The following is a 9,012-nucleotide window of genomic DNA, read 5'->3' on the forward strand; positions in this document are numbered from 1 at the left end:
CTCTTCAGCTCAAGGCTAGCGCTCTACCACTTGAGCCACAGCGCCACTTCCAGCTTTTTTCTTTTTTGCTTATGTGGTGCTGAGGAATCGAACCCAGGGGCTCAGGCATGCAAGGCAAGTGCTCTACCACTGAGCCACCTTCCCAGCCCTCTGCTATTACTTATTTAACACATAAAACTCCATGTGAGATGGCATACTAACATCCTCATTGTACAGACAAGAAAACTGAGGCTTAGACATGTATGAAGAATTAAGAAGCTAGGAGACGGTGGGTGAAATTAACTCCAGACGTTCTGACTTGAAAATTCACACAGTGACTTCCCTCCACTTCATTCCATTAGCCTTATTTGGGTTATTAAATCTCATTACATGAAAAGCAGACATAGGTCATTTGGAGTCAGCTGACTTATTCCAGTCAGGGTTCTGGATTCTAGACTATGCACACCAGCCAGATGCCATACCACAGATACTTTAGCTTGGCTGCAGGATGTGTAACACAAGTGGAAGGCTTCCTGTACAACAGATGTATTGGAAAAGGTGGAAGGGAGGAAGACAGCAGCACAGCCAGTTTACTCTCTAGTATAGGGCTCTCTTCTCCATTTCTGAAAACAAAGCGATGTCTGCTAATGATGTGGCATCCATGCTTGTTGGATATTTCCCAACCTTCTTTTCCCCTTGATCTGCTCAATTCATATTTTCCTTTACCTAGACTCACCCTCCTTACTTTACTCTTTTTCCAGATGTGTGACAACCACTTCATGGTCCCCAAACATGTTTTAGGTTAATTTGCTTAATGGTTATATGTTCTCTGTTTTTGCTGATACTGAAGGATTCCAAAAGTCCAAGGAGACTTTCATGGTATTCCATGGTAACTCAAGTCCCAAGTTTGTGAATATATGTCTTGGCAGCTTTGTGAACTCAAGTACTTTCCAGAGACAGGGCCCAAGATGGGAAATACATCTGGGGTAGCTATTCTAGACTTCAGAATTGCTTTCTGGCTTTAAAAGTGAGAAAACCAGTTCCTTTTAGTGAATTCTGCAAAGCTAAACCAGGTGGAGAGGCACCAGAGCATGCATTTCTTTACACAGGCTGTCCTGGGCTGTTAGAGTTTGTAATGTGGCCAGTATATGTGATGCCTAATAAGTAAAATTGGACGAAGAAAGAAAAATATCTTAAAGAAAGACATATTAAAGCTTTCCCTCTGGAATAATATCAGGCATGGAAGGCAGGGATTGAATTTTCCCATCATAAATTATCTGAAGTTATCAAAACAATGGCTTGTGTCGGGCTGCAGTAGTAGCTCACAGCTGTAATCCTAACTACTCAAATGGCTGAGATCTGAGGATCACTGTTTGAAGTCAGCCTGGGCAGGAAAATTTGTGAGACTCTTATCTCCAATTAATCACTGAAAAAGCCAGAAATGGTACTTTAGTTCAAATGGTATAGTGCTAGCCTTGCACAAAAAGAGCTTAGGGACAGCATACAGGCCCAGAATTCAAGGCCAGGATGAGCAAAACCAACCAACCAACCAACTAACCAACAAACCAACCAAACAAAAAAACCCACAAAGGTGTGTTTTTCAGAAACAGAGGTAAGAATATCCATTCTTGTAATGTTTTATTTGAATGATATGATTTCCAAGTTCTTGTTAACTTTTAGCAATTGTATCACATCATTATAAATCAAACAACAAAAGATTCTTACTCATTTATGCTATTGAATTCTTTTGAACACATTGTTTAATTTTAGCACATATTTTCTAAGACCACAACATTTTTTCCCAAAAGACAAAGACTATAAAATGATTTTTCATATTTTTATGTTTTGCTTCACTTTTAAATCATAGTTTGTTATTTGAATGATTGCATTGTATTGTAAAAAACACATTTTCATGAATCATCAGTGGCCCTATAGAAAGCAGATTTTTTTTCAAAACATCAATAACAGGGAAACAGTAAATTTCACTAATGTTTATTAGTTACCATCAATAAAAGGAGTAGTGTTCTGAGTATAAAGAACGTTAGACTTTTCAGTGCTGGGTCTCCATAGTCCCAGGCCTCTTTCAAGTTCTGTGACCATCACAAATTATAGAGATTTTGATTCCATGGTTGCTTCATCTACAAAATTAATTTTATTTCCATAGTACGCTTCTAAATCTTCTTTGTAGTCAATAAAATTGAACTCTGGCAACTTTAGGCAAAAAGAAAATGTATTAAATAGCTCAAAACCCATGTAGGGGGTGATCACATGTCTAGTCTTAGAGGAGTTATTTTTGTTTGTTTTGCTTTTTTTTTTTTAGGTGAAAAAAACATTGATGAATCAGGCCTGAGGTTTAGCTCCTTGTAAGAAACATCGCATTGGTTTTGGCATTGAACTTTATCACTGTGTACCACAAGAAAAAAATAACTAGGATTTCCTGCTAAATTACTATCATTTCTGTCTCCGCTAACTATTATAACTGTTTCCACACTTGTCTACAAGTTTCTAGAACAGTCTCTTTGCCCATGAATCCCTGGCCCACCTTCGGAACTTCTCATTAGCTAAAAGCTGGGCCTGTGCCTTTGTTCCAGAGAGCATGCTTTGATTCTTTTAAACAATAAAGAATGCTCGAGATGTCAAAAGTAAATTTCCTAGGATGCATAGTCAAAACCTACAGATACCACCCAAAGATGCATCCTTGGAACATCCTGAAATATTCATTCCATTGTGTTGGCTTGAAAGAGTCCTTCCTGCTTGGCCATCACCTGCCATCCTCCAGGATTTCTTAAAGGAACTTTGTTTCATTTTTGTTGTGGCTTGATTCATAAATTATAAAGTTACTCTATTTGCAAGAGATGATATTGTTTCATTCACTACAAGGACATGTTTGTAGTCAATTTCGGTATTTTATAACATGTTATCTCAAAGTATTTACCTTTAACAGGTGATCTTCTCCTGACAGAACTCCCAGACCGTTGAATAGCCAAATCAGGAAAAATCAACCTCTTTTTTTATTTTTATCATTAAGGAAACATATTTGTCAAGTGGGAGGGTTATACAAATGCTGTTCTCTGGCAGAAAGAGTATCAGATTATGTGCCTTTGACACAATGCCTTATCATTGATGACCATTCCAGGGACATGGGCCTGTGTTAGTTTCCAGAAGCTAATGCATAGATGTTCTGGTCCCTGAATGGATACATAAAGTCCAACAAAAATACTGAGGGTTTTCCAGAATTATCCTGTGAAATCTAGGGCTGGACACATGTTGGAATGAACTTGTTTTAAGAGCTAGCATTATCCCATCCAAATATTCCATCAGAGAGTTTATAGCCCAAATGAGGGCTCCTAAGACAGATATATTTCAGTTTCTTATTAGAAGTGCTGTTTAAGAAACATATGCAAATCATTAGAGAAGAATTGTATCAGTATCTTCTCATGCTACACATTATGAAGATATTAGCATCGTGTATTATCTTCAGAGATAATGTTATCATCATAGAAACACATACTTATCTTCAAGTGCCCCATTTTTTTACTGACACAAGCTATTGCAACAAAGATCCCCTTTCACTCTTTCTATACCATAGATGTCATTTCTTAAATTGCAATTATTTCTTCACATGGAAGCTCTTAGGGCAATTTCTTTATAGTCCTTCAAAATATCAAGTACATTTTGTTTCTGCATTTGGTGTTTTCCTTTTCCCTCCTTGGAATTCCAAATTGCTCTTTTCTAGTTCAGGTTTTCATTAAAAACAAACAAGCTAACAAACACAAAATATCCGATATGTCTTCTCAGCTCCCTCACGAGAATTTGTTCTGTGTCCCTTGCTAGTTGGCGTGATAACGTCTCTTGTAGTTTCAAGGTTCCATTGTGGCAGCAGCATAGGCTTTATGGTCCACATTCTTTAGGAGAGGCGTGGTTGCGTTGTGCAAATCCCAGAACCAATGCACAAAGCAAAACAACAAAAACAAAACAGAACAAAACAATGTTCCCACGGTGCATCACAGTGAGATGCCAGTTCCATAGGCAGGGAGAAAGAAAGGGTAGGAAGGTTTTGCACTTGGGATTAATAAATTTTATCTAGAAATGTGCATGACACAGTGTTTGACTCTGATTGGCAACTATTAGCCAATCACACGACAGACCGGAAGTGCTATGTTATGATATGTCCTTATCAGGGATTGAATTACTAAGGCAGAGAGATGTATACATATTTGGTGGATTGCACTAAAGACAACTCTGAGCCCTTCAGATTGGTACTTGACTGGAATTACGCATTTAATGATAGAACTGACTCGGTTTGTGTGGCTTTGTATCTTAACTTACAGAAGTAGGGAATCCTTTATTCACCAATGGCTTCTGGGAAAACACGATTGACGATGTAACTCATCTGATAGATCTCATTTGCTGTTATTCTTTGTCCTCAATAATGTGATGATTGTATTTGATTTCCCCTCAAAGGATGAAACTTGGTGCCTTAGGTAAAAACTATTTTGTGGGGTTCAAATTGTCAACAGAATGGGCAAATGTGATTTTACTCTATAAACTTTTTCATTAAGGGAAGAAAAGAAAATTCAAAGGAGGGTGAGTCCTCAGGGTGGCCAGTGAGGAATTCATCTTTGTGTGTCAGGAAAAAAAAAAGCCTAACAAACATCTTATAAATTGTCTCTCACAATTCAATATTATGAAAGAGCATTTCATATAGTTCATTCTTCTCAATGAAGTAGCTATGTATGAGTCAATGAATGGCGCTAGCTTGTATGGATTTGGTAATCATGTTCCAATTTCTTCTCAGTCATTTTTAATCGACACCTTAGTTTCCTGTCTTACTAAAGAACAAATTTATGCACCGTTGGTCGTCAGATCAATGGGCATTAACAAGCAATAAGGGTAGAGAATTACAAAGACCCAAGTTATTTTTCCTTAGGCATAAAAATAGTCAGTAGAATTCTGAATAGTGAGAGCTGGATAAATTATTCATTTTAATATTGTTGATTTGAGGCCCACCTGAAGAGATATTCTTGCTGACCTACAAGAAAACTGGCGTGATTAAATTTTTCTTTCATCTCATATTTTTCTACTAGTTTTCAGGCACTGCATGCCACAAGCTTAAGAATGCTTTATACATAAAAACTGTCTGGTCATAAATAGCTGCCATTATGTGAAGTTTCATTTAGATTTAGTTTGTGATTTTTCATCTCTATAAGTAAGACAATATGCATTCTTTAGATGTGAAATGGAACAATTTAATATAATCAGCTTTAATTCCAAATGCCTTGTAATACTATCTGAAATAATATTTGTCTAGCAACTTTTGAGCTGCCCATGAAAATACTCTCAACTTCAGATGAAATTGGTTTACCACAAGATTAGTGTATTTCAGGTAATGCTTGGTTAATATATGAACCAAGATGATTTCAATCATGTTATTTGATGGAAATATTTACCTGAAATGGGCAAGTGGGGAAAAGTAGTATCAGCTGCCTTTCTTCTCCATTCATAGTATTGATCCAAGAAAAATGAGTCTCTAGACTAGTACAGATAACTAGGAATTATGAAAAATTAAAGGAGCCCTATGTAAGTATTACAATTATATTTAATTTTCCAAGCCTCTCAGATCCTTGTGCCATTTTCTCTGTTGACAGTGGTCTGTTCTTTTCCTTCTAAATCATCAGCTTTGCAAATCTCAAGTCTAGCTATACCACTCCCAGAAAGTCTCCCTGAATTCATTTCAACTTCCTCATTCCATGTTCTAATAGATAGCTGAGTAAAATCTTATCACAATTTTGGTATTCATTTGCTCCAGGAGAATGTCAGCTCCAGGATAAAGAATCCCATGAATTATTGAACCCTTTGTTGTTGGTTCCTCACCATGGAATGCCCTTAATAAATATTTGTTGAAGGAATGAATACTTGTTGAGTGAATAGATGACTAACATGAAATTATGACTTTATTTGAATGCTAATTTAGCAGGGAGTAGTACTAGCTAGCACAGAAGGATCATTTGTGCACCAGGCAGTGTTTTGTTGAATCATGTTTGTTGTAACTCATGAAAGGTGTGTTAAAGTTTTTGAAGTGTATGTTATCACCCCATTTCACAGATAGAGAAAGACTGAGGCGCTGAAAAGAGCATTAAGTCAGCCAATGTCACAACGCTTGTCAATGCAGATCTATCGTTTAATTCCGAAGAGTTTAGCCCCACAACTGGTCTCCAATACTAACTACCATACTATGACTTTTCATGCTGTGAATTTCTAATGGGCCATGAAGAAAGCAAACTGGAAACAAAATGCCTCCTCCAGCAGTTGCTTAATCTTAATGGCTGTGCTTTTCAGCCCATGTAGAAAATAAAGCAATAACATGTTTCTGTATTTATTGTAGCTTTAGTAATTTCAGCTTGTAAATTTGCTTTGAAAGCCCTAGTGTTTAAATATTAATCAAAACAATGCAACCTTCCAAGCAAGTGCTGTCAGAGAAAAAAAAAAGACAAAAACATTAGATTTTTACTTGCTAACAAATTAAAAATAAGATTATAGTAGCTTTCCTACTTCTTGGAAATAATGTTTGTCTCTAAGCCCATCATGAATTCAAAGGAAAAATTTGGCACTTAACTTTAAAGCTGGGATCTATAAAATAATCAGCAAATAAATTCAAAAGTGATTATCTTCTTTATTAAAGATTTACAAAAAATAATCCTTTAACTATATAATCCTACAATTGTTTTCCAATACAAACAACTTCTGTTATGTTGAGAGAAACATAGTGAGTGGAAATGAGTTGTTATGACACTATTCCCAAGAATGTCATTTTATGTCTTTTTGGAGAGGGGACCTACAATATATTATAAAATAAATTATGACCCCCAAACCATCATTATATTGTGGAAAGTTTAAAAATTTACATTTGTTTAAGAAATACATTTCAATACAAATATAGAGAGGCTCACTTTTACTTTTGCCAGAAAAATAAGAGAATTTGAAAAACACATTTTATAGCTCATATTAGTAGTTATAACTTACAGGACTTTTTGAACAAGTTTCTTAGACTGGCTTTAGCTTTTTAATTTCTTTTTTAATGTGTAAAACAGAGGTAAGGACGTTAGGAAATTAATATATTTAACACCTGGCCATCAAGGAAAAAACTTTAATAAATTGCTGCTATTGGTTATTAGCTGCAGACAAGTTGATTTTACAAATGAGCAAACATTTAAAAAATGATCATCCTCTTGTTTTAATATGCCAGGTCATCTTTTGTGATGGAACGTATTTATGTTTTCATAGGCTGCTATAATGTAAATTCGACGAGTGGCTACCGCAACGGAAATCAAGTGTCTCAAGTTTCTGCAGGCTGGAAATCCAAGATCCATGTACAACCTAGGTTGGGACCAGTCAAGGCTAGAGAGCCTTCCTGGCTTGCTAGCAATCCCATTGTGCTATGTCTTCACAGGATCTTTGCTTTATGTTACCCATTCTACAAGAACACCATTCCCACTGGATTAGGGCCTAATTTTTTTGATACTTACTTAGGTCTTATCTACTGATACAGTTACAATGAAACTAGAGCTTTAATATGTAAGAACTAGAGAGGCTCAATTCAGTCCATGCAAATATCCTAAAAATTGAACTTTAAATTATCTTATCTAAAACTTTGGTCAAATTATCATCCTGTTCATCCTACTGATTTCCCCATTTAAATAAGTGTTTAGGCTTCCATTAAATAATATATCGTCCAGTACTGTAGTTAGTAGAAGAAACTTCCACAGTCTTTTCTATGGATTTGATTCAATTTGGCTCAGCATTGGTAGGAAGTTTTACTACTATTTTACATCAGAAGGCAGGGATTCCAAACTGGAAGGACTAGGAACAGTGAAACTTTTGTCTGGGTGTGCCCTCTGCCTCAAGAAAGGTCAATAATGTTATTGGAATGGCTTTAACCTTACTAGAATAGTTCTAGAAAGAAATATCAGCCCTTCATTTAGCTAAGTGTGAATACCTAATGTGTTAAAAATATAAGAAAAATATATTAGGCTCTCACTCTAACTGAATTTCAACCACAATTACAATAAGTATGATTTTAATATGAAATTTAAATGAGGATCAAGTATCTCCAATTAGAAAGTGGTCATGTCTACCTTCCCATTGCACATTTTAACTCACTTGCCAATGGAAACCTAACTCCCAAGCAGAGATTCAACCACTGTTCAGAACCTCTGTTCAGATATATGCCAGTGTGTGATTTCACAGAATATTAACTGCTCACATAAAATGAACTGTGATCTGGGTGCTGGTGGCTCATGCCTATAATCCTAGCTACTCAGGAGTCTGAGATCTGAGGATCACAGTTCAAACCTTAGCCAGTCAGGAAAGCCCATGAAACTCCAATTAATCACACGCATGCACACACGAATGCACACACACACACACACACACACACACTCACACACAGCCAGAAGTAGAGCAGTAGCTCAAGTGGTATAACATTAGCCTTGAGCGTAAACGTTCAGGGACAGAACCCAGGCTCTGAGTCAGCACAAAACAAAAAAAAAAAATGAAATGAAACAACACTAACAACAAAATTGTGACCTAAATTTTTGAAAGCTTGCAAGTAAATATGGAACTATTGTGAATATTTTAATATTATATAGAAAACTCCACTTTTCTTTTTGTCTGTCAGTGTGCAAAACAATTTCTCAAATCTGAATGTGTTTATACAAAATCCTAAATGAAACAATTATTTTATTTTATTTTGCTATTTTTATTTTATTTTATTATGAAAATACAGTATAGAGGAGATACAATTACATGGGCAAGATAATGAGTGCATTTCTTATCAAGCATTGTTGCCTCCTCCTTTGTTTCCCCTTCCTATCTCTTCCCATTCTCCCCTCCCCCACAGCCAAAGTTGTAAAGTTTGTTTTTCAACATAACAACTTGTACATATCATTGTTGCAATGAGTCCACCTGTATCCCTATTTAAATGATTTGTTTATTCCCTTTCCCTCCACAAATTATACCAACATCAAATACAGC

This window comes from Dipodomys ordii, unplaced genomic scaffold, assembly GCF_000151885.1.
Source record: "Dipodomys ordii isolate 6190 unplaced genomic scaffold, Dord_2.0 Scaffold2, whole genome shotgun sequence".
NCBI classification, from domain to species: Eukaryota; Metazoa; Chordata; class Mammalia; order Rodentia; family Heteromyidae; genus Dipodomys; species Dipodomys ordii.